Below are 26,715 nucleotides of genomic sequence, written 5' to 3'. Positions count from 1 at the left end.
AGAGAGAGAGAGAGAGAGAGAGAGAGAGGAGAGAGGAGAGAGAGAGAGATGAGAGAGAGAGAGAGGAGAGAGGGGGAGAGAGAGGGGGAGAGGGGGAAGAGAAAGGGGGGAGAGAGAAAGGGGGAAGAGGGGAGAGAGAGAGAGAGAGGGGGAGAGACAGAACGGGAGAGAGGGAGGGAGGAAGGGAAGGAGAGGGATAGAGAGATACGGAAAGGGATGGAGAGAGAGAGAGAGAGAGAGAGAGAGAGAGAGAGAGAGAGAGAGAGAGAGAGAGAGAGAGAGAGAGAGAGTGAGTGAGGGGGGAGGGTGAACACTGAACGGAAATTCAGAGCCTGAGAGGGACTTATGAAAAAAGGGGAAAAAAGGGGAAAGGAACAAGATAGATGGAAAGAACATGTCATGGCAGACAAAGAAGATAAAGAGGAGGAAGAGGAGGAGAAAGAGGAAGAACACGAAGGGGAGGAAGAGGACGAAGAGGAGAAAGAGGAGGAAGAGGAGGAGGAGGAAGAGGAGTAGGAGACGAGGAGGAAGAGGGTGAGGAGGAAGAGGGTGAGGAGGAAGAGGGTGAGGAGGAAGAGGGTGAGGAGGAAGAGGGTGAGGAGGAAGAGGATTAGAAGAGAAGGAAGAAAAAATTAGGAGGAAGAGGAAGAGGAGGAGGAAGAGGATTAGGAGAGAAGGAAGAAAAAAATTAGGAGGAAGAGGAAGGAGGAGGAGCATTAGGAGATGAGGAAGAAAGAAGATTAGGAGGAAAGGAAGAAAGAAGATTACGAAGAAGAGGAGGAGGAGGAGGAGGAGGTAAAAGGAGGTGGAGGGGATGAGAAGGGAAAATGAGGAATGAGAGGATGAGGGGAGCGAGCGAGGGGAGGAAGAGCAAGGTGTGTCTTAAAAGCAATTCTGCGTAAAGAGGGGAATAATTACACGAGGGTAAAGCAGAGACGTACGGAAGTGGATAGGAAGTAGAGGGGAGGAGAAAGGAGAGGAAAGGATGGAAGGGGATGGAAGGGGAAGGGAGGGGAAGGGAGGGGAAAGGATGCAAGGGGAAGGGAGGGGAAGGGAGGGGAAAGGATGGAAGGGGAAGGGAGGGGAAAGGAGAGGAAAGGATGGAAGGGGAAGGGAGGGGAAAGGATGGAAGGGGAAGGGAGGGGAAAGGAGGAAAGGATGGAAGGGGAAGGGAGGGGAAAGGAGAGGAAAGGATGGAAGGGGGAAGGGAGGGGAAAGGAGAGGAAAGGATGGAAGGCGAAGGGAGGGGAAGGAAGAGGAAAGGATGGAAGGGGATGGAAGGGGAAGGGAGGGGAAGGGAGGGGAAAAGAGAGGAAAGGATGGAAGGCGAAGGGAGGGGAAGGAAGAGGAAAGGATGGAAGGGAAAGGGAGGGGAAGGGAGGGGAAAGGAAGTGAGGGGAAGGGAGGGGAAGAGGGGAGGGTGGGAGGGAAAGAGAGGAGAGGGGAATGGTGAGCGACAAGAGGGTGAAGGGGGAATATAGATGAAAAAAAAAAAGTAAAATCATGTTTTTATAAAAACCTTGACAAAAAATATGGATATTTTCGTGTGTTTTTTATAATTTGTTTTAAAATAACTCAGCAAGGAAAAGAACCAAGCAACATTCCTACTTTCCAGCTTGAGTCGGATGATTCAGAAACGGAATAATCTGAGGGCTCAATTGATGAACTGACCAGCCTCGGCGCGACGGCCGGCCCCAGATTTCCCGATCTGATATAGAGGAGCCTGAAAAGGAACAGCAGGAACCGCAGGACTTGGATTGATGGAGTCAGAAGTTCAGAGTGAGCCTACTATATCTACAATCTCTGAGTCTGATGCCTGTTCCTAGGAACTTCTCCCCCCCCCCTCCACCTCCAGGGGATGGCCATGACAGAAGGCTCCGTTTGTTCCTATCCTTGCACTCTCTTCTTGATTTTTCCAGACCCATAGACCATGATTAATTTGTGCATATCTTATTGTATATCCTATTTTATGTGTATGTTTAACCATTCATGACAAGGAAATTTAGAGTGTTTAACCTTTGAAGATTATACTAAGAGTAAATTTTGTAAGGTAGCCATATTGGCCCATATACAGTATCTACATTTGTTGCAGCATCCGAGTCCTGATTAAAAAAAGGTCAATTACTTGTTTATTTTTATACTGTGTCTGATGTCTCTTTGGATAAGGTAGATACGCATACGTGGAGGGATGAATCAAGTACTTACACCTGTTTTCATATACCTGATATTTAATATCTGAACAAATTTGGACGTGTAAAAAAAAAATAATAAAAAAATTTTTTTTAACTTGCGATTAAAATAAAACGGTTTTTTTTTTATCACTAAGGGGGGGAAGCGGGGGAGAAAGAATGGAGGGGATCGGGGAGAGAAGGGGAATATGAAGGGAAATGGAGGGGAGGGAAGGGGTGGGAAAGGTTTGGGAAAGGGAGGGGAAGGAAGGGGAAAGGAGGGGAAGGGAGAGGTAGGAAGGGAAAGGAAGAGGAAGGGAGGGGAAGGGAGAGGAAGGAAGGGGAAAGGAGGGGAGTGGAAGGGAAGGGAGAGGAAGGGAGGGGAAGGGAGAGGAAGGAAGGGGAAAGGAGGGGAGTGGAGGGGAAGGGAGAGGAAGGGAGGGGAAGGGAGAGGAAGGGGAAAGGAGGAGAAAGGAGGGGAAGGGAGAGAAAGTAAGGGGAAGGGAGAGGAAGGGAGGGGAAGGGAGAGGAAGAGGGGAAATGAGGGGAAGGGAGGGGAAACGAGAGGAAGGGAGGGGAATTGTAGGAGGATTTAAGGGAGATGGGTGCAATGTTTATCAAAACTTGAGGTCGCGACAAAGTTGGGTCAATTCGATTTCTGACCAGGGGTCGTTTGGAAGGGTCACGTGATGTTGGGGAAAAATGTGACGTAATGTCACCAATATTTTCCTAAATTTTATTTTATTTTTCGAATTCCTGGCGACACAATAAACATGCATTGTGTTTACTCAAAGCTGCATTAAATACATGTGAATGTGCAAAATAAATCATTTGGCCATGTCCAACAAAAACCTCGTTTTAAATTATATCATACTGTTAATTATATGCATATATAAAAACTGAGCGCTTCCACTTTTGACGTGTATCCTAACGTTAATTATATGTACATATAAAAAAGATTTTTTTATTTAATTTCATTTAATCTTGTTTGTTTATTTTAAATAGGAGTCATAAATATTCCTTAAGGTAGGTTACGGAGATTGTAAGAAAAATGCAAATAAATAAATAAATGAATAAATGATGGCAGGAAAACGCTAAAGGAGGGTAAGAGAAAGCAGAGGGTAAAGGGAAGGATTAAGTTTACAAAGGAAAGGATGAGAGGGAAAGGAGTCAGGGAAGAGAGAAGACAAAAGGATCAGATGGGTAAACGGGGATGGGAAAGCGAGGCAAGTGGAGGGAAGATTTGGGAAGAAAAGAAATGAAGAGGAGAAAGGAGAGGGAAGGGAAGGGGAGAGAAGGAAAGAAAGGAAGGTCAGGAAGGGAAGGGAACGGAAGGGAAGGGAAGGGGAGGGAAGGATAGAAGGGAAGGTAAGAGTAAGCGAAGGTAAGGGAGAGGGAACGGAAGGGAAGGGAAGGGGAGGGAAGGATAGAAGGGAAGGTAAGAGTAAGCGAAGGTAAGGGAGACTAAGGGAAAGTGAAGGAAGGGAAGGGAACGGAAGGGGAGGGGAGAGAAGGATAGAAGGGAAGGTAAGAGTAAGGGAAGGTAAGGAAGACTAAGGAAAAGTGAAGGAAGGAAAGGGAACGGAAGGGAAGGGAAGGATAGAAGGGAAGGTAAGAGTAAGGGAAGGTAAGAGTAAGGGAAGGTAAGGGAGACTAAGGGAAAGTGAAGGAAGGGAAGGGAAGGGAAGGGAAGGGAAGGGGAAGGAAGGGAAGGTAAGAGTAAGTGAAGGTAAGGGAGACTAAGGGAAAGTTAAGGAAGGGAAGGGAACGGAAGGGAAGGGAAGGGGAAGGAAGGGAAGGATAGAAGGAAAGGTAAGAGTAAGGGAAGGTAAGGAAGACTAAGGGAAAGTGAAGGAAGGGAAGGGAACGAAAGGGGAGGGAAGGGGAAGGGAATGTAAGGGAAAGAAGGGAAGGGAGAGTATGGAAAAGTGAAGGAAAGAAAGGGAAGGGGAGAGGCATGAAGAATGGAAGGAAAGAAGAGGGGAAGATAAGGAAAAGAAAGGCAAGGGAAGGAAAATATTAAATATAGGGAAAGGAAGGGAAGCAAAAGGAAAGTAAGAGAAGGGATGGGAAGGTAAAGGAAATGAAGGAAACTTAAGGTAAATGAAATTAAGAGCTGGGATGGTAGAGGAAAGAAAAGGAAGGGAGGGGAAGGGAAGAGAAGGAAAGGAGGGTAAGGAAAGGGAAAAAAGGGTAAAGTAAGGTAAGGGAACGGAACGGAACGGAAAGGAAGGGAAGAGAAGGAAAGGGAAGAGAAGGGAAAGGAGGGAAAGGTAAAGGAAGGGAAGAGAAGGAAAAGGAGGGGAAGGTAAAGGAAGGAAAGGAATGGGAAGGGAAGGGAAGGAATGGGAAGAGAAGGAAAAAGAGTGGAAAGTAAATGAAGGGAAGAGAAGGGAAAGGGAAAGGGAAGGGTAAGGAGGAGGTGGTAAAGGAATAGAAGGGAAGAGAAGGGAAAGGAGGGGAAAGGAAGGGAAGGGTAAAGAAGGGAAAGGGAAGGGCGTGAAGGGGGTGGGGGAGGGGGGGTGGCCGGAGGGAGGGACTCAGCGCCGCCGCCGCCAGACGAGGAGGAGGTATGCAGAGGCAATCGAAGGGCGGGCCCCCCGGTCAATAGGGTCGATGTCATGTGTTGTCACAATAGCAAAAGCCCCTCTACGAGATGTACAGGTATGGTGACGTCACAGACGGTGATGGCCCTCGCGTCTCGTATGTTGCTCTGACATCCATTTATTGTTTTTGTCGCAATAACAAAAAATAAATAAATAAAATAGAATAAAAATTAAAATTAAAAATAAAATAAAATAAAAATAAAAAGTCGATGACGTCACGCCAATGGCGTGACGTCATTAATGAGAGTTTGCATTAGCAGGAGACTAATGACGTGGCGATGACGCGTACGGGGAATTCAATTTGCACCAGGTGGGGGGAGAGGGGGAGGGGGTGGAGGGAGAGAGGAGGGGAGGGGGTGGAGGGAGAGAGGAGGGGAGGGGGTGAAGGGAGAGGGGAGGAAGGGGGAAAGGGAAAGGGGAGGAAGGGGGAAAGGGAGAGGGGAGGAAGGGGGAAAGGGAGAGGGGAGGAAGGGGGAAGGGAGAGAAGGGGAGGGGGAGGGGAAGGAGAAAGACAGGAGAGGGAGAGGACGGGGGAAAGGGAGGAAGGGGAGAGTGGGAGAGGGAGAGGAGGGGAGGGGGAGGGTAGAGGGGTAGAGGGGGAGAGGGTAGGGGGAGGGAGGGTGTTGGCATTGGCAACAGAGACATTGGGGGAGGGGAGGAGGGAGGGGGAGGGGGGATCATGAACCCATGGCAGGCGCCGCAATGAAAATTAATTGGCAATATTGACGCCGGCTGCAAAAGGAATCAACTATCAATCTGTGACGCCAAAGGGAATTAACCATCAAACTATCAAACATGTATTGACTATCCTGACGTCAGCTGCGGCAGAAATCATCTACACAGGTAATCATTTGTGCAGGTGACGCGGCGTCCCCTACGGACCCGAGTTACGTTGCTTTCTTCGCCTTAATGCGAACTGAGAGACGCAGGCGACACAGGTGACGTAGCACAGAGGAAAGACAGACTTCCTGTTGCTAAGATTAATCTCCACTCAAAGAAGAAGACTAATCACTTGATTTTCTTTCTTTTTTTATTCCTCTTTTCTGTTGTCCTCCTTTAAATCTTTCCTTGACCACCTCTACGATTTCACCTCTTCAATAATGCCTCCCTGGATAGAAGCGCTGGTTACTACCGAAACGATACCTTTCTTATATAACGACCAACAACGATTCATGAAAATAGGTACATTATGTGCGATCTCCCGAAAAACAGGAGAGGGGAACTCAAACAAAATTTAGCAAAAAAATTCTAAAACGCCAATACACATAGGAGGTCTCTTCATCCGACACTTGCCAACCGCCACTTGTGCGGACGTTTGGCCCCAGGAGGACATAAACTCACTTTTAGAATTGGTGGTGTTTTATGTCCTCCTGGGCCAATTCCCGAAGTGGGTTCATGTCCTCCTGGGCCCAAACGTCAGCACAGGTGTCGGTTGGCGAGTGTTAGGATAAGAAACCTAGGTGTACATACATACATACATACACAATTGATGGTGCAGTGGTTAGCACTTTGGGCCCCCATGCTTTAAGTCCCGAGTTTGCGCTGCCCTCACCTCGTGAAAATTTTTCACTGATACTACAAGCCGTTACTACCCTCCATGAGCAAGAGGATGGGAGTGTGTGTGTGTGTGTGTGTGTGTGTGTGTGTGTGTGTGTGTGTGTGTGTGTGTGTGTGTGTGTGTGTGTGTGTGCGTGTGTTCCTCCTGGGCCAATTCCCGAAGTGGGTTTATGTGCTCCTGGGCCCAAACGTAGGCACAAGTGGCGGTTGGGGTGTGTTGGTTTAGGAAACTTAGGTGTACATGACATAAAATAACGCATTACAAATATAATAAAGCCAAAAACGATGTAGAAAATATGAAGTGGTTCTTTCTATATGTACCTCGAAAATAGACGTACTAAATAAAAAAAAAATAAAAAAATTAATTAAACTAAACATTTTTTTTATCCGGCCCTGTATTTTATCGGTTTCCAGTCGACATACTTTTCCATCATAACTCATTGAAACATTGCAATGCATTATAGAGTCATAAATATACAAATAAATAAATTAAAAACTAACACATTCCTTGTAAATTACGAGGCCCAACCATTGTCACCTGTTCAGAACATTACTGCTGTTCATTTGAACGGGAGTTTTGAATTTGGAGGTCAGCCCTTATCGTGGAGTCTAGCATATCCTAACACAAAAAAGACCCAATATCCAAAATCCGGTTTCATGTGAAATATATATATATATATACATATATATATATATATATATATATGCATGAAGAAAATAACAAGGAAAATAATAAGATGATGACCAAGCGCCTTCGTCTATATATATATATATATATATATATATATACATGCAGAAAAAAAGGAAAATAAAATGATGACCAAGCGCCTTCGTATATATATATATATATATATATATATATATATATATATATATATATATATATATATATATATGTAGATAAATCACAAAACTGGCACGTAGTCCAATACTACGCTGGTTTCTTGTTTCCTTCGTGGAAGTCAGCATATACAGCATTATATATATATATATATATATATACATTTATATATATATATATATACATATATATATACATATATATATATATATACATATATATATATATATATGTGTGTGTGTGTGTGTGTGTGTGTGTGTGTGTGTGTGTGTGTGTGTGTGTGTGTAATAATGATATCCGAAGCTCAGAAGGTACATCTCCTTTTCCGTAAAAAAAAAGGGGGGGGGGACGGCCAGATCCAATTATGGCTCTCCAAAAGATGATCACTGGTGGCCCGCGGTCTACGTCACGGGTATCTAATTTAGCGAAGACCATAAATGAATTAGCAAGTTTCTGCCGAGCGCTGGCGGCCTCCTTGGCGTGCCTGCCTCGCCCGGGCACCAGGAGCCATTGACGACCCGAGTGCCGGGGGTGGGGGGGGGGTTGAGCAGGGCTGAAGGGAGAGGAGGGCGGAGGGGAGGGAAGGTAAGAGGAGGGCTGAGGGAAGAGGAGGGGGAGTGGAGGGGAGAGGAGGGCTGAGAGGAGGGCGGAGGGGAGGGGAGGGCGGAGGGGAAAGGAGGGGGAGAGGAGGTCGGAGGGGAGTGGAGGGGAGGGGAGTGGAGGGGAGAGGAGGGCCGAGGGGAGAGGAGGGCGGAGGGGAGAGGAGGGCGGAGAGGAGGGCGGAGGGGAGAGGAGGGCGGAGGGGAGAGGAGGGCGGAGGGGAGAGGTGGGCGGAGGGGAGAGGAGAGGAGAGGAGGGCGGAGGGGAGAGGAGGGGGAGAGGAGGGGGAGGGGAGGGGAGAGGAGGGGGAGGGGAGAGGAAAGGAGAGGAGATGAGGGGAGAGGAGAGGAGATGAGGGGAGGGTAGGGGAGGGAAGGAGAGAGGAGGGGGAGAGGAGAGGGGAGGGGAGGAGAGAGGGGAGGAGAGAAGAGGGGAGGAGAGAGGAGGGGAGGAGAGAGGAGGGGGATGAGAGAGGAGGGGGAGGAGAGAGGAGGGGGAGGGGAGGGGAGGGCGGAGGGGAGGGGAGGGGGAGGGGAGGGCGAGGGGGAGGGGAGGGCGAGGGGAGGGCGAGGGGGAGGGGAGGGCGAGGGGGAGGGGAGGGCGAGGGGGAGGGGAGGGCGAGGGGGAGGGGAGGGCGAGGGGAGGGCGAGGGGGAGGGGAGGGCGGAGGGGAGAGGAGAGGAATACTGAAAAAGGAGGGGGGAAGAGGAGGGGAGGGGAGGCAAACAGAATAAGAGAAGGTAGGGGAGGGAAAGACGTAGGAAGAGAGGAAGGGAGAGGAAAAGGGAGATGGGAAGGGAAAAGGGAAGGGAAGGGAAAAGGGAAGGGAAGGGAAGGGGGAAGGGAAGGAAAGGGGGAGGGTAGAGACAGACGGTGAGGGAGGAGGAGGGAAAGGGAAAGAGAGAATTGGAGGAGGTAGGGAAGGGAAAGAAGGGTAGGGGGGGAAAGGTAAAGGGGAAGGAAAGCAAAGGGGGGAGGGTGAAAGAAGTGCAACAGGGAAAGGGGAGGAGGATACAGAGAAGGGGAAGGAGAGGGGAACGGGAGAATGGGAGGAGGTGGGGGATGGGAGAGGGGGAGGGGGGAGGGGGGAAGGGAAAGGGAAGGGAAGGTAATATGAGAGGGCAGGTGAGGGGGAGAAAAAGGAGGAATGGGGAGAGGAAAGTGAAGGGCGATGAGAATATGGAAGAGGAGAGAGAAAGGGGGGAAGGAGAATAGGAAAGGTGGAGGGAGAGGGGGAGGGAGAATGGGAAGAAATGAGGAGGGCGAGGAGAAGAGGGTGAGGAGAGGAGGGAAAGGAGAAGAGGGGGGAGAGGAGAAGAGGGGGGAGAGGAGAAGAGGAGGGAGAGGAGAAGAGGAGGGAGAGGAGAAGAGGAGGGAGAGGAGAAGAGGAGGGAGAGGAGAAGAGGAAGGTGAGAAGAGTAGGGAGAGGAAAAGAGCAGGAAGAGTAGGAAGAGGAGGGAGAGTGGAAGAGGAGGAAGAGTGGAAGAGGAATGGAACATGGAGGTAGAGGAGATATGATGGAAGGGCACTTTGGGATTGGGGGAAGGTAATGGAAGAGTATGGAGGGGGAGGGGAGAGGGGGGAGAGGGGGAGGGGAGAGGGGGGAGAGGGGACGTATTCCAAGAGGCCTATTGCCATGTGGAGTGACGAGGAGTGAGTGGTTAGGGGAGTAACGAGAGGATGAAGGAAAGAGGATCGGGAAGGGAGGAGTGAGGATCGGGAAGGGAGGAGTGGGGTTGGAGGAGGGAGTGAAGGGAAGAGAGGGGGGAAGGGGGGAAGAGAGGAGGGAGGCAAGAAGAAGGGGGAAGGAAGTGAGGAGTCACGGAAATTGGGAGAACATGCAAGTTGATGCGAATAGTTGAGATGGTCGAAGACTTCCCCCTCTCCCCCCCAGAGATCGAGATTGGGGGGAGGTCAAAGCCCCCCCCCAACGTGTGGGGTGGAGGGGGGTCAACGTGCCCCAGAGGGCAAATCAAAGGGTGGTTCCCAGGACCCGCCGGAGTCAGGGGTCGAGCAATCCCCTGAGGAGCAGGCAGGATTCGAACCTAACTTATGGGAGAACATTAATACGTATTCTGATACGTCCCCGTCTTGCCTCCATGAAGGAACCGATGAAAGGAGGAAGGAGACGATATCCTCCAAGGAATGGAGGTTGAAATTTATTTCGAAAAGAGGCTTTTTTTTTGTCACATTTGCGAAATGCAAACTTTGCCAAATGCGTAATGCTTGTGTGTGTGTGTGTGTGTGTGTGTGTGTGTGTGTGTGTGTGTGTGTGTGTGTGTGTGTGTGTGTGTGTGTGTGTGTGTGTGTCATTCACCATGGTCTTGGATCACGTGATGGACTCGTGATCGAGAGCTATTTTCCCTCCCGGAAGAGCGCTCAGAGTTCATATATGACCGATCTATGGGTAATGCTGTGACCTTTACACGCACACACACACCCAACTCCCCGCCCACGAGAGTTGGAGTAACGACTCACAGCGCAGCGATACTGAAATTATTTCAGTATTGGGCGGGATTCGAACCCGGACCTCCGTAGTGGCAGCCAAGAAATCTACCAACCGCCCCATCGCGTCGTGTGTGTGTGTGTGTGTGTGTGTGTGTGTGTGTGTGTGTGTGTGTGTGTGTGTGTGTGTGTACACGAAAGTTTCAATACCCTTCTAAAGCACATACCCACACCAAAAGATTCCACACACACACACTACTCCCTCTCGTGTATATGTGTATGTATTTGTCTATGTATACATATACATGCTAATAAGAACACTGGTACGTGTGTTCACTTATGCAAAGTAGACCACTTGGAAAAAGAAACTAACGAAGCAGAGCGCTTTCGTATATTACATCTTCAGTGCAAAAAGTACATAGTTAATAGAAACACATGTATTATGTATTTCTATTAACTATGTACTTTTTGCACTGAAGATGTAATATACGAAAGCGCTCTGCTTCGTTAGTTTCTTTTTCCAAGTGGTCTACTTTGCATACATATACATACACATATACAAATACATCACCACGACCCCAACCTTACGAGAAGTGGATATACGCGGGTGATGATATACGCGGGTGAGACTTTAAACAATAACATGGAGACATACCCGCAACATACGGAACATACCAAGAAGTCAATCCTTTTAGGGGAACTCATCCAATGATTGAGAAACTGAGTGATTAGGAAATCGTCACGCAGTTCGAGGCCACGTTGGGGTCTCTTTTGTTTGCGAAAGAAAGGGGAAAAGAGAAGTATATAAAATGCAGCAGTTTTGTAAAATTGTGAAGCTGTCAGGAAGGAATTGATTAGTTCTTCTGAACGCTCAATATGTTGTATTGCATGCACGCACGTAAGCATGCATGCACATACAACACACACACACACACATCAGTTTAGGTAAAATGAGACATTTAGATCAAATGAGATGTGAAGACGGGACACCACGAGCATAGCTCCCCTTCCCGTAAAATACAACTAGGTAAATACACACACATACATCTCGTGGCGCTGTGGCTAGAGTTCTCACCTGCCACTACGGTGGTCCGGGATCAACTCCCGCCCAGGGCTGAAATAATTTCAGTATCGCTTCGCTGCGGGGTGTAACTCCAACTCTCGTGGGTGGGAGTTGGGGGTGTGTATGCGTGTAAGGTCGCATTACCCATACATCGGTCATACGAGTTCTGAGCTCTCATCCAGAGAGGTTAATAACTGTCCATCACGAGTCCAACACGTGATCCAAGACCATGGTGAATGGTGAATCACACACACACAATGATCCATAAAATAATATGGAAATAGAATTAGTACAGTATAACAAATACAAAGCTAAATTTATTAATCAGGGGCCCAGGGACGGTAACCCACGAGCATAGACCTCACTTTGTATACTAGTTAACACACACACACACACACACACACACACACACACACACACACACACACACACACTCCTTCAAGACTTCGTGATCCTAAGAAATCTAACATTTCTTACCTGAATCCAATTTGTAGGTTAACTTATCCAGGTTATCCCCAACGGCACAACCCATTCAGGTTAATCTTAAACCACGAGATCACCTCAGAAACCTCATGCTGGCCAGCGTTTGGCCCTAACCCCAACCCTTAACCCTTATGATCAACCTCTCTAATACTCTCTCCTCACAACCCCATCTCCCTCCTACATAATCATCTCCACAGTCTCATCTCACGTCATCTCCCCGGCGAGACAATACAGCACATATAGATTCTGTGACGTCACAAACCTTGTCAACCAGCTGTCAGCGGTCATGACCAACTGATGTCCAGCTGGGCCAGCTGGACCACCTGTTCCTGACCACGCCTGTCACTCCCGTTCCTATCTACGAGGAATTCCGCATCTTGGGAGAGGGGGGGTGGTTAGCAAACCTAAATGGCGGGCCCTACACGATCAATATAATTGCGCAATATTCCGCGTTGTACAATATTATTGACGGTGTAGGGATGGTATTGAAGGATGACATAATATATTGAAGACATCAAATGTACTATAGGCCAAACACATGTGCCTCTTCAGTACCATCCCTACTGCGTCAATAATTTTGTACAATACGGAATATTGCGCAATAATACTGACACAATATATTGAAGACATCAAATGTACAGGCTAAAGACGTATGCTTCTTCAATACCATCCCATCACAACCTTCCCCTCTCCCTTTTCCGACACGTGTCATCGTGTCACGGGAAGGTCGTGTCACGTCACGCGCCGTCACATCACTCCACGTGATCACTTTCGGTAACATCCATTCCTTCTTCCTTCAAACGTTCAACAACGTTTGGAGTTTGGTTAGACGTTCACAACGTTTCTCGATTCGACAAACGTTCGCGACGTTCCTCAATTTATTTGTAGTTGGCAGCATTTCTATGACAACGTTTGCTGATGGATTAAACGTTCACAACGTTTCTTGATTCACCAAATGTTCAATAAATTCCTCTAAACGTTCCTAAACGTCCCTCTCTGCTTCCTAATCTCCCTCCTTCCCTCCATTCCTTCCTCCCTAATCCTTCCCTTCCCTCCTTCATCTCAATATATCTCCCCGCCCTTCCCTCCTCTTTGTCCTAACGCGGGCCCTGCACGATCAATATTATTGTGCAATATTCCGTATTGTACAATATTATTGACGGTGTGAGGATGGTATTGAAGAGGCACACGTCTTTCGCCTGTACATTTGATGTCTTCAATATATTGTGTCAATATTATTGTGCAATATTCCGTATTGTACAAGATTATTGACGCTGTAGGGATGGGGTATTGAACAGGCACACGTTTTTAGCCTGTGCATTTGATGTCTTCAATATATTGTGTCATCTTTCAGTACCATCACTACACCGTCAATAATATTGCACAATACGGAATATTGCGCAATAATATTGATAGTGTAGGGCCCGCCATTTAGGTTTACTAGCCCCCCCCCTCTTCCAAGATGCGGAATTCCAATTACTCCAATTGACCTGTGTTCCTTCCAGAGGTCAAACCAACATTCCCTCATGCCACCTCCCCCCCTCCTCATGCCACCCCCCACCTCATGCCACCCCCACCTCATGCCACCAACAACCCGCCACGTTTAATTGTTCTCCCAATGACCTCAATTTTATGTCTCAAGTCTTTGGGAGCCGAAAATGAGGTCATTTGATATTTTTTTTGTCCCCTTCTCCATTTCATCCCATTCTCCCTCCACCATCCCATCGCCGGCCATTTTCGGTCTCTCTCTCTCTCTCTCTCTCTCTCTCTCTCTCGCTTTTTCTCTTATTTTGATTTATTTTTATTTCTCTGCCTCTCTCCTCTTCACTCCTCTTCTTCCTCTCTTTTTCGTTTCTCCAGCTGTCATCTCTTTCTCTCTTACTCCCTTTAACTCCCTCCATTTACCACCTTACTCCTCTAACTCTATCCCTCTCCATTTGTCTACTTTCTCTCCCACTCTATCTCTCCTACCCTCTGCCCCTATTTTCTCTTTCACCCTCTCTATCCCTCTCTCTCATTTTGTTTTCCATATCCTTCCATCACTACCAATGCTCTCGTTTCCCCTTAATTACCTCTCTCTCTCTCTTTCACTCTAATCATCTCTCTACGCTTCCCCCTCTACCCCATCCATCTCTCAACCTTCAATGCATTTCCTCTTTTTCCTTTTAAATTATTTCGTTTCCCTTCCTCTCTCCTCTCCTCCCATCCTCTGTGTTTTTATCTCTCCCAAACTCTCTCTCTCTCTCTTCCCACCCTCTCTCCTCCTGCCTCTCTTCCCTTCTCTCTCTCTCTCAGTCACTGGTTTCATCCGATTCCCCACAGCATCCGGCAGCGCTTCTCTCCCCCCCCCACCTCTCCGTCAGCGTCAACACTTCCCCCCTCCCCCCACCCCTGTCGCGCTGTGCTAATTCCCCCCCATACACACTCCCACTCCGCCAATTTCCCCTACTCCAACCCATTCCTTAATTCTGAGTGGATTTGCCAATAGTTTCCTATTCAATCTTACTCCCAAAGCTGTCGATTTTTTTTCTTTCTTTTTTTATTTCCCCCCGTTAGCAACATTCACGGAGGCAGACTTTTCCCCGCCAGATGCTCAATAAGACCCGACATCCAATACCATTCGAGTTCGATTGAAATTTGGGAATAAAGTGTTGCGTTTTAGCAAGATGGGAACATACACATTGAATAAGCGGCGTGCAAAAATGTATGAATACGCAAGGATACGCAGGCGCGCACGCCCACACAATTTTCACACACCCACACACACACACATACACGCACACACACACACACACACACACACACACATACACGCACGCACACACAGGATTGCACGCATATACACTTATAAGTTGATATATACAAACATGAGAAGGAAAGGGAGGTAGATATGACAGGAAACCTACACTAATATAAATTATTTAAAGAAGAATGAGTCACATAATGTTCTTTGCCTATTTAAAGGAGAATGAAACATACAAAATGGGTTTTGTCGACATAAAACTCGATGGATATATTGATGTTCAGGGGGGTGAGGGAAAGTATATCCTGTGGGGGAGGAACAGAAGAGAAAAAACATGGTTGGCAGTGTGATAAGAACATAAGAATGAAGGAGACTGCAAGCGACTATAAAGCCTGATATCAATAAAAATAAATCAATAAATTATATATATATATATATATATATATATATATATATATAGTACATGCAGAAAAAAAATCACTTGAACGTGTGATTCTAGTATGCAGAAAACCACTAGGAAAATAACAAATGAGACCGAGCGCTTTCGTCTATTCAGACATTTTTTAGGTACCTTGAAAATTTCTGAATAGACGAAAGCGCTCGGTCTCATTTCTGTTACTTTCCTTGTGGTTTTTCTGCATATATATATATATATATATATATATATACATATATCATGGGAGAGGTGGCAAAACAGGACAAATAAGACAAAAGTAGGACACAATCAATCAATCCTAAGTTTGTTCTTGTCTTTTTGTTTATTATTATTTATTCATTATTTATTGTTATTTATCTGTCCATTTATTATTGTTTACCATTTACCTGTTTATTATTTAACTTTACCTATTTATTTGATTTATTATTCATATTATCATTTCTATTTATTTATTTGTTTATCATTATCATAATTTTTTTTCATTTGACCTAGTTATGGACCAAAAGGTCTCCTGCTGGCATGCTCCTCCTTTGTAATCATTTGTAATGACAAAAACATACAATGGGGCACCGAAAAAACTGGGGCTTCCTATAATGGAGGAGTAAAGCAGGATATCAAAATATCATTTGGATCATGAAAAGTTATAGAAAAAATAGTAAGAGAGGACCTGATGGTATGGAACAAAAAGATCAAGACATCATTGTAAAATGTTGAAAAAAATCAAGATAGTTAAAAAGTCAGAATGTATAGCTTTCCGCATAGATGCATGGATTTATGGAACAAGTTGAATGAAAATGTAATCCAGGTCAAAAATACAAATGAATCTAAGGGCAACTTTTGATAAGTAGATGAATAGACAGGACCCCAGACTAGGTATGACAAATTGGAGCGTACAAGACAGGACTCAACGAGCATCGTTCCGTCCCTGTAAACTATAATTAGGTAAATACAGCTCAAACTCTTTATACAAACAAAACTATTAAAACATTCAGTGATGAACCGTTTTGAAATTTGGTATGTAGGAGGGCCTGTGGAATGTTGCCAGTCATTGTGAAGCTGCAAGTTTTCCACTTAATGAAACTTGAGGAAATTATCATTATTAATATCATTATTACTATATCATTATCATGTATCATAAGACAGGTGAGTGGTAGGGTTGTGAGATAAACACAGGGAGCTATTGGAGATTTATGAGAAACCTACAACATGTCCCTTTGTCTACCTCACCACCTTTTTGTGTTATCCTCGGCAATTGTAATTACTTCGAACTATGTGTTCTTTTCATTATCTGCACTTCATGAATACTGATGCAATGCCAAATAAACTTACTTATTACTTACCTACTATTATTATCATTACTATTATCACTGTTTTAATTTGTGGCTAGATGGTCAACAATTGGTGCACTGGTTCATAAACTGGCCGCATCCCACAGTCAAAGCATCACTATCATAGTGATGCAAATCTTATGAGTGGCTGGAAACCAGCCAGTTTTGAACATCTCTTCTGCTCAACATCCTTCCTTCAGCTGAATAAAATTGCTTGGCATAAAAAAAAAAAAAAAAAAAAAAAGGGAATGTGCTTCACCATAGCAAGAGGCTAAATGACATAGCCTAACACCTTTAACATGTGATCATTCCCTCTGCTAAACAAATCCATCAGATACAAGCCACAATAAAATTCACAGAACACACTGTAGTGAAGCTAAAAGTAAAGTTTTCAGGAAAAGGATTTAGTTTTTGACATTTTTTTTTTCTGCTATTTATACTTCATTCAAATAAAGTAGCTACAGATTATGAGTCTACAAAGAAACGACTTGGAAGTTTACCCCTTCTCTGCTTGAAACCCCTTTTTCTTTCATTATAAGTGCTACCAGAAGCTGCGTGTGTTACTGCCTGACAGGTAGTGCATTACAGTACCGTCAATGCATTACTGAAAAATCTGAGATGCATTACCGTCAATATGTTACCGAATTTAATTTCCTTTAGACTGATTTTGATGAAAAAAAAATTGATATGGAGAAATCTTATTTACTTCTTACAAATCTTCTCAATAAAAGAGTACCTAAACTACAACATTAATATTCCCTATTCTAAAACATAAGGTCTATTTACCTGGTACTTCTTACAAATCTTCTCAATAAAACAATACCTAAACTACAACATTAAAATTCCCTATTCTAAAACATAAAATAACCAGATTTGGGCACTTACATTACTGCTAGCATTACTAATGCACTACCTGTCCAGTGGTAATGTGCCCAGTTCTGGCAACCAGTATTTTCCATTACTATGTAGGGCATACCCAGTGGCGATTCTAGGAGTATGAAAGTGGGAGGGCCAGCTGAAAAACTGGGGGGGGGGGGCATGGCCTTCCCAGCCCCCTCCCCTAGAATCACCACTGCATGTGACGCCGTGGCGCGTGGTGCCGCAGTAGTATTTACCAAGGTATATATATATAATCTAAAAATAGGATATGCAAAAAAACTGGGGGGGGGCAACCTGGGGGCCAGCTGAAAAACTAGGGGGGCCACGGCCCTCCCAGGCCCCCCCTAGAATCGCCACTGGGCATACCTCCAGGGTAAAGGGGTTATAGCCTACTCAACTGACCCTTCCTGTACTGGCAGGCACGGATCCAGGAATGATATTTGGGGGGTGCCCAAACTGTTAACCAATACTTGAAACACGCCGATATTTTAACCCCAAGAATAATGCTGTTGGCTTGGAGATTGGTCCAGAAACCTAAGTCTGTTTTGCTTATAACTGTATGTAAAATCATATATAATTCACAAATCCAATTCAAATCATAAATTCACACTAAAAAGTGCTTATTCAAGGAGAATCAAACTCGAGATGAGTGAACAATGGTAATGGACTATTACCATTGTTCTTCATACTTGGGGCATTGGGAGGGGCCCCCCCTTATATCCGTGCCTGTGTACTGGATGATGCTCTCCTTTTTATTTCAGTTACTGGGACCGACAGCATTCTTTTTGGAGTTACGATAGATCTCAAAACATAAAAGGATACACGACTCTGGTCTGTTGGGGAATAATTCTCTTAAAGATTAATTGCATACAACATATGCGGTCAGTATTTCATATATGGGTCCCAACACCATACAATTCTATTCAGCTTAAGAAATGTTACTGCAGCTGAAAGTTCAAAACCTTCTAAATCATTCTAATGTGACAATCATAATCTAGAAACTTCATTCTGGCTAACTGCTAACAATTCTATTTAGTTAAGTAATGTTACCCTAGCAAAGAGGTTTAAGCCAGAGATCCAAGTGCAAGATAAAACTCATAAGAACATAAGAATGAAGGAGACTGCAAGAGACCATAAGGCATACACTAGGCCGTTCCATGTATATTACCACTGTCATCCCCATCCAAAAAGTTGTCCGACTGTTTCTTAAAACAACCGATAGTTTCAGTGCTCACTACATGGTTGCTAAGTCTATTCCATTCGTTTACCACCCTATTAGTAAACCAATTCTTGTCTATCAATGTAGATCAATTGTAGCATTGAAAATGCTGTAAGTCATTGTTTCTCAACCTTTTTACCCTTGTGTAACCTTTGAAATAAATTGAATGTCTCAAGGAACCCCTGCACAAAAAAAAAAACATATACCATATCTTTCTCATTTTAATTTCACCATAATAATAGGCTAGATGGGATGATGTCTATATTACATTATTACAATAACCAAGAATATGTCATTAGTGTTTAATTATATTATGTATACAAAATTGAATAAAAAATCAAAAGTGCATTAGCTTATCTCACTTGTTCTCACAGAACCTTTAGGGACCTTTTGCGGAACCTTAGGGTTCTGGGGAACCCTGGTAGAGAAACACTGCTCTAAGTAACAGAACACTCACCACATACCAAATATAACAAAGAAATGGTACAGTATATTCCTTATGAAATCCTGCACTTGTGCCATGAATTAATCTAATGAAACCCACAACAGGCAGTATTATCACAGGGTAATCACTCAGCTCCTTCATCCCAATAGGGCCTTTTGCAATTTTTTGGCTAACACCAGATTTTATTCTATGAAGAGGGTCTGTCCCTTGGCTGAATAGAACTGCCTGGCACTGATCTCAACAAAATCTGGAGGATTGGTTCTTATCATGAAGGGAAAACAATCATACAGACAGTGGCACTGAATAATTAGGATAAAGGTAACATGTGTATCAAGAGTAAAGAATAAATAAATAATTAAATAAATACATAGATGCAACCACAAATGTTGCATCTGAGAAGCTTCACTGATAGATTAGTTTCTTCCATACAAGGTTACAAGTACTTTTCCCTTTATCCTACCTACCACTACATTTATTCATTCATCTCCTCAGTAACCTCTCTGTTTTACCCAATACACACATTTAATGCAGATAGTTTATAATCATAATTGTCTATAAACCCTAAACTACCATGACAGCACCATAGAGATGAACAATATAACCTAACAGTATCCATAATAAAATGAAAATTGCTAAATGTTTGTTAGGGGTTAAAACAACTGATAGTTTCAGCGCTCACTACATGGTTACTAAGTCACAGCTGAACTTTGGTGAGAAAAGCAGCACTCAAATTCATAAAAGAAAATAGACCTGCATGCTTCTGATTGCACCACCAGTGCACAATTGATATCTTCTTTTTAAGAACGTTGTAGCATTTTCACCATGCCGCCCAGTGGATACTGTGTCAAACTCGTGAGCAGGTGACTATGAATTTGATTCCTGGGACCTGGTGCAGGCTATGTCGCGTTGGTTCCCAAGAGATCTTGCCAGGTGGAGAGGTGACCCAACATTGCCAAAAGAGTGGCCTTGCCACAATTGACTGGGCTTGCCCTACCAGGGGTTTTTCACTTCCCACTACAAAGGATTACAAAGGAAGAATATGTCAACAGGAGGCCTTTTGGTCCATAACTAGGTCTGATGCGGAAAAAATTGAATCAAAATAAATGAATAAATAAAATGAGTAAATAATGATACATAATAAACGAACATAAATAATAATAGATAGATAAAAATTTATAATAAATAATAGAAAAATAAGATAAATAATAACAAATAATAAATTAATAATATAATTGAGTAAATAAAATATAATAAAATAAATGGCATACATTACAGCATATTACTTAAGTGTTTATCTAAATAAATCTTACATACATACATATACCAAAGATATATGTAAGATAAAAATTTATAATAAGTAATAGAAAATAAAGATAATTAATAACAGATAATAAATTAATAATATAATTGAATAAATAAAATATAATAAAATAAATGGCATACAGTACAGCATATTACTTAAGTGTTTATCTAAATAAATCTTACATACATACATATACCAAGGCTTTTTCCCCCTTACAAGGGAGGTAGCCAAAAATATATCTTAAAACATCAAATTGTACTACACTGCATTGCCTCTGCAGGATGTCAATTCCATTCATCTACTGCATGATTTGCAAAGTTGTTTCTACCCAATTCCAAACTAAATCTACTTCCTGACAGTTTGAGTCCATTATTTCTTGTCTGATTTACATTTAGTGTGAAAATTTTGTCACTTTTGATGTCAATTCCCTTCAGATTATTTAAGACCATCAAATCACCCCAAAGTCTACTTGAGAGTGAGATGGTGAGTTTTTGAGTATCATTCTCAGTTGGGCCAGACTGAATACCAACACAGAATATGACTAGCAAGACATCAATCCAAGTTCAAGTCCTGCCCATGGTTGAAAAATTCAGCATTGCTGCACTGCAAGCCAGCACTCCAACTCTGGTGGGCAAGGGGTTGGGTGTATGTATGTGTGAGGTCACAACATTATCCATATTTTTGGACCATATATGAGCTCCCAGCTCTTGTACAGGAGGGTAGTAGCTGTTGATCACAAGTCCAATACTTAATCCAAGACCATGGTGAAAAAAGTACACATACACTATCTTTCACTCCAAATCATGATTACCATCACCTAGTAGCATATGTCAAGAGGAGTGCACTGCTTCAGTCACATCCCATCACCATTCCCCCTTGGTCCCTTCAAGCAAGCTCCCATGCAACCACCCTCCCCATCCCAAATATCTCTGAACAGGTCTGATCACCTTGCCCCACCATGAGTTTTGTGGACGCCCGCTCTGTCTCCTCCGGCAGGAGTTGGTGGTAGTGGTGAGGAGCCTATACCAGAAGATGCATAGCTGTAGCCAAAGCCATCACCTTTGCATTATGCGTTTGGACGGTAGGGGCAAGCACAGTAAGTCCTCGTTATATGGTACATATGCATTCCTGAAAACCTTACCGCAAATTGAAATTACCGTATACCGAATCCATTATAACATGTCATAATAGATATGGCAGACATACCTTCTCCCTGCTCTTTCCTCTTCAAAATATCAAGCGGATACCGTATCTGTGAATTTTTCTTAACGTAAATACAATCAAGGGTAGTAATTACCAAATACCGTAACTGTGAATTTACCAGATAAAGAATTACTGTATAAGGAGGACTCACTGTAACAGACATTGCTGAGAATTTGAGAGCAGGATTCAAACTCACAACTAATTGAATGCAAGATAAACACACTTCTGTTTACGCCACCTTCACAAATTCTCTTCACTAACTTATGGGCCACAATGGTGGCTATGACCACTTCCCTGGGAGCTGCAGGTCTCCTGCACAAGAGAATCCAGGCAACAGATTGGTTGGTTTATTAATCATACAATAAAGCCATGGAAGGTGAACCAACTTTGGCTGTCAGCCTCTGGAGAAGAGGAGCTATCCCTTACTGTACTGTCTATGATCCAGTGTGGCTTTGGGGGTGGAGGAAGAGTTATCTATGTGTCTTCTTACTCACATGGGGTTTGGTGCCCATCATATATCCAAGTATGTTTTATCATTGTACACAAACATACATACATATACCATAGGCTTTTCCCCCCTACACGGGGGGTAGCCATACATACATACATATACCAAAGGCTCTTTCCTCCTAACAAGGGAGGTAGCCAAAAAAAATAAATAAATAAATAAAGGCATAAAATCCACTCCCACCCATTCCATCCCCACATACTCCACTCCCATTCACCCCCTCCCTCCCTCTTATCTTGGCTCCTCCTAGATAACAGGTCATCCCTGCATCTCGCACATCAAACAATTATTTAAATCCTCTTCAGAGTGGATTTTGAAATTAACTGGGTTTTGATTTACTGCCAGCATGAGTTTGAAACATCACTTTATCTGGAGAACTAGAGAAAGTAGCAAAGAACAGAAGTTAAATGGAATTGTGATATCTGCCAACACAAACCCTATTGATTATATGATGCTAATTAATTGTTCCTTCAAGTTTCACTCAGTGGAAAACCCACATCCCGACAGGTCCTCGGAGCCTCCCACACCTCTCCTGGAAGAAAATTTGAACAGTTGTCTGTGTTGTAATTACAGAGCCTTTACATGCCTAAGTGCCGCCGCTCCAGGGCAATTCTCAGTGATGCCCCCCCCCCACTCTCTTCCCCATCACCACCATCCCTTACAGCCTGTTTTAGCTATTGGCTTGCGAAATAATTAAACAATCTTAGAAATTGTATTTAATGTCCCTACTGCAGAGAGGATAATGGGAAAATATTTTATATTCTGTTGATTCTAAGAGGGGGTTTATACGGTCTAACAGTTCATCGAACGTAGTTCGACAGACACGTGTTTAAAGTGATGTGTGAACGGGGTATCTGGGGTTTAACCAACGTGTTCGACAACCAAATACCCCGTTCACACATCACTTTAAATACGTGTCTGTCAAACCGCGTTCGACGAACTATTACTGTTTAAACCCCCTCTAACACAAAATTTGCATATTACAGTAATATATTCAGGACTCTAGACTATTTTTTTATTATGATTATTTTGTCAGCCTTGTGGGAAGCATGTCAAGGCTATAATTGCCGCACCCCTAGATGTGCCGCCCCAGAGCATATCCACCCCTCCCTCCCACCCCCATGTGAGGGCCCTGAGTACCAGTTATTGATCCAATAAAAATTGTGGGCATTAAAAAAATATTTAAGTGGGGCATATATTACTCAAATTAATATAAAAAAAAAATCAAAACTGCTCTAAATCCAACATGATTTTGAGGGTGGGTGAATGGACAATTTACCATATTCTACATACATACAAACATGCAAAGTAGACCACTTGGAAAAAGAAACTAACGAAGCTGAGCAACATACATACATATACCAAAGGCTTTTTCCCCCTTACACAGGAGGTAGCCAAAAAGAAAAAGGCATAGAAACCACTCCCACCCATTCCATCCCCTACATATTCCACTCCCCTCCACCCTCCTCCCTCCCTCTTATCTTGGTACTCCTGGATGACAGGTCATCCCTGCATCCTGTCCACTGCCCTGGGTCTGAAGCCGCGTCACAGGGCACAGTACATCCATAGCAAGGCCACTTCATTAATTCGGCGACCCCCCCTCTCCGTCCCCTCATGCAGAAATTTTCTCCCCCTCATCATTCTCATTTTCTTAGCGTTACCCACTGAAACTACCTTTCCCTTCCTATCCTTCTTCACTTAGCAACTCCCTAAAATACTCTGCCCACCTTCCTCTCACTGCTTTCTCTTCCATTATCATCTCTCCATCTGCACCTTTTACTTTTTCTTCTCTACTTGATTCACCTCCTCTTCCTCTTTTAATTTACTTTTTCTTCTCTAATTGATTCACCTCCTCTTCCTCTTTTAATCTACTTTTTCTTCTCTACTTGATTCACCTCCTCTTCCTCTTTTAATTTCCTTCCAAAACATCTTTTTTTACTTTCAAAATTTTCTATCATACTCGTACCCCATTTCACATCTGCTCTCCTCTTTGCTTCCTTTATCTTATGCTTAACTTCCTTTCTCTTTACTTTGTACCTCTCATACGATTCCCTTGTCCTAATTTGTTGCCAATCTATGAAAGCCTGCTTCTTCTCTTCCTCATCCCACCACTCACTACCCTTCCTTCTATTTCCTCCCGCCCTCCATAGCTGAAGAAATTTCTGTGAACATAAATATTCAACAGTACAGTTACCCTGGCACTAATTAGTACATTATACAGATATTCCCAATCTTAAAATCCCCTTTGGTATAGACTATAGTAATTCTGTTAATCTACTATGGGAAGTATCATTGTTGTATAGAGATTAAGATGATCTCAATTGTAGCCTTTTCTACAATAACATACTCAACAGACTTCACTGTGATTAATGCTAGGAAATATTTTATGAGCTAGGAAAACGTTGCCAGATTTAGTATTTAATATATTTCAAGGTGTGGTCACAATTTTTTCATATTTCTCTCAATCACTAACATTAATGAACACATTTAGTCACCAAATAAAAACCGTAAACTCAAACATGAAATTGCAACCACTGCACAGAAACTATGAAATTAGGACAGTGGTAACATATTCGATATTGACAAAACAATACAAGCCAGACAGGAAAATAGACAAGATTGAAAGAGTAAGGCAAAATAAACAAGACTGTAAAGCTAACACTCACTTATGACAGATTCTTGTGGTCGTGGTTCACTTGTGTACTTGACGTTACCATAATGATAATAATTTACATTAAGTTCAGTATTTGTATCACACTAGTCTATGTCCAAAGTGGAAACAACCGCACTACATTTTAAAAGAGGATCGTCATTATTGACCCTCTTAATTAATTTGTAATTAGTCATCTTTTCCATAACATTAACGTCTCGTGCACTTAGAATGATTGACATGACGACTTCTACTTGTGTTGTTGTCGATATTGAAATGTCACTATGTATCATAAAATGTCAACAAAAGGCTTAGCAGTAAATACTTAAAATAATATCGTCTTTGTTCATGTAAATTCCTCCAAAAATAATGCAATTAAAATAATCTAATTGAAAATTAACGTCTCCATGCAATGTATCACTTCTAGATACAGAAGACTTCTTGTAAAAGGTTCACGCCTGTGACTTCAGATCTATATTCCCAGCGTGTGGTGAATAAGTTATTTGTGCTTTGTGAGTATATATGAAAATTGATTGGTCCAAATTTTATCTAGTCTGGCTTCAAACTGACAGATGATTCCAGTTAATGACCACCCTACATGGGAAAACTTCTTTCCATTTAGTCGAAATTTTGCCCCTAAAGAGCATCAATGGGTTTTCCCTGCTGGAACTTTACTCTCTAAGTGTCAATATTCTTCTACAGCATTCACTATCATATTTTCCGGTGAGTATTTTGTAAACCTCTATTAAATTTCCTCGTGTTCTTCTGTATGTCAGATCAAGCAGCAAACTTCATTTCCCTCGTCACCGATGACGCCTACGTGACATAAGAAGCGGGCATCTCACCTCCAAGAGGACCTCAACAACCTTCAAAAATGGGCCAAAAAGGTTGCAGAGGTAGTTTCATCCAGAGGAATGTAAATACATGCATCTCACGAAGTTAAACCCAAAGCAGACCTACACCATGCAGACCACAGAAGGCAAGATACACAGATTAACCCCAACACCGGAAGAGAATGACCTTGGAGTGCTTATCGACGGCAATCTCTCAACAAGGCGTAAGTCCTCAGGTTCCTGAGACATAATTTCATGTACACTGAGCAGAACCCTTTAGACTTGTTTACAAAAGCTTAGTCAGGCCGCACCTGGAATACGCGGCATGACGCGGTTGGTAGAGCACTGGTTGCGAAGTACGGGGGTGCTCGCAGTACCTGGTTCGAATCCTGCCCAGGGCCGAAATTATTTCGGTATCACTGCGTTTCGGGTCGTTACTCTGACTCGTGGGCGGGGAGTTGGGTGTGTGTGTGTGAAAGGTCATAGCATTACCCATAGATCGGTCATATGAGCTCTGAGCTCTCTTCCGGGAGGGAAATAGCTGTCGATCACGAGTCCAACACGTGATCCAAAGACCAAGGTGAATACACACTAAAAGAGTAAAGGATTCCATCGAACAAGTCCAGAGGAGAGCTACATGCCTGGTGACGGGAATGTCTGACATGCCATATAGCGAGCGGCTGGAAAAGTTAAACTTGCTCAATCTGCAATTCCGGGGACAGCGAGCCGATAAAATTCAAATATTCAAACTGACACACCACATTGATACTTCTGACACCAGTAAGTCATGCCCACACTGCAATAGCATAATGCCGCAACCATCCCTTGCAGTCACATCAGGAATCCAAAGACATTTCTTCTGTATCAGAGCTATCAGAAATTGGTATAAGCTCTCAGACGACAATGTTTCCAGCCCAAACAGTGAAATCTTCAAAATATGCCTGGCCATCGACTGGAAGAACCACCCAGATCTATAAGATTTCCGTTTTCCCTACTAGACAAGGTAATTCTGTATCATTATGTGACATATCACACCAAGGAATCGGATTACCTTCTTCACTGAAGAAGGTCTGTATCGAAGCTTTGGTAAACCGTCTCAGTACTCGCTGGGTAACTAATAACGGTTACCAAGGTAATTGCCAAGATTATTTACTGAATCTGCGAATCTAAACCCATCATGTACATGCAAAAGCAGATGTGATATAATGAAATGTGAGTGTCAGAAATTTACCACCATTTAATGAAAATCTAATCATATAAGGAATATCGAAAAAAAAACATTCGGGCAAATAAGACACTATGATCCGAACGTTTTCGTCTATTCAGGCATATTCAGGGAATACAGGAACATATATAAAGAAAAGTAATAGGCAAGACAGGAACATGGGAGATCACACAAAACCTCC

General features: G+C 43.5%; 1 protein-coding gene across 1 annotated transcript in view; it reads right to left on the bottom strand.

Moving 5' to 3' along the window:
* LOC143025389 (uncharacterized) overlaps window positions 1-24,632 on the bottom strand; it is a 409,442-nt gene extending 384,810 nt beyond the window's left edge. The window contains exon 1 of the mRNA XM_076184968.1: window positions 24,493-24,632. The gene's annotated coding sequence lies outside the window, so the exon portion shown is untranslated. The remainder of the gene's footprint in view (window positions 1-24,492) is intronic.
* Window positions 24,633-26,715: the final 2,083 nt, after the last annotated feature.

This window comes from Oratosquilla oratoria, chromosome 5, assembly GCF_046742065.1.
Source record: "Oratosquilla oratoria isolate Oo_2021 chromosome 5, ASM4674206v1, whole genome shotgun sequence".
Lineage (NCBI taxonomy): Eukaryota > Metazoa > Arthropoda > Malacostraca > Stomatopoda > Squillidae > Oratosquilla > Oratosquilla oratoria.
This window is presented reverse-complemented; position numbering and strand designations above follow the sequence as displayed.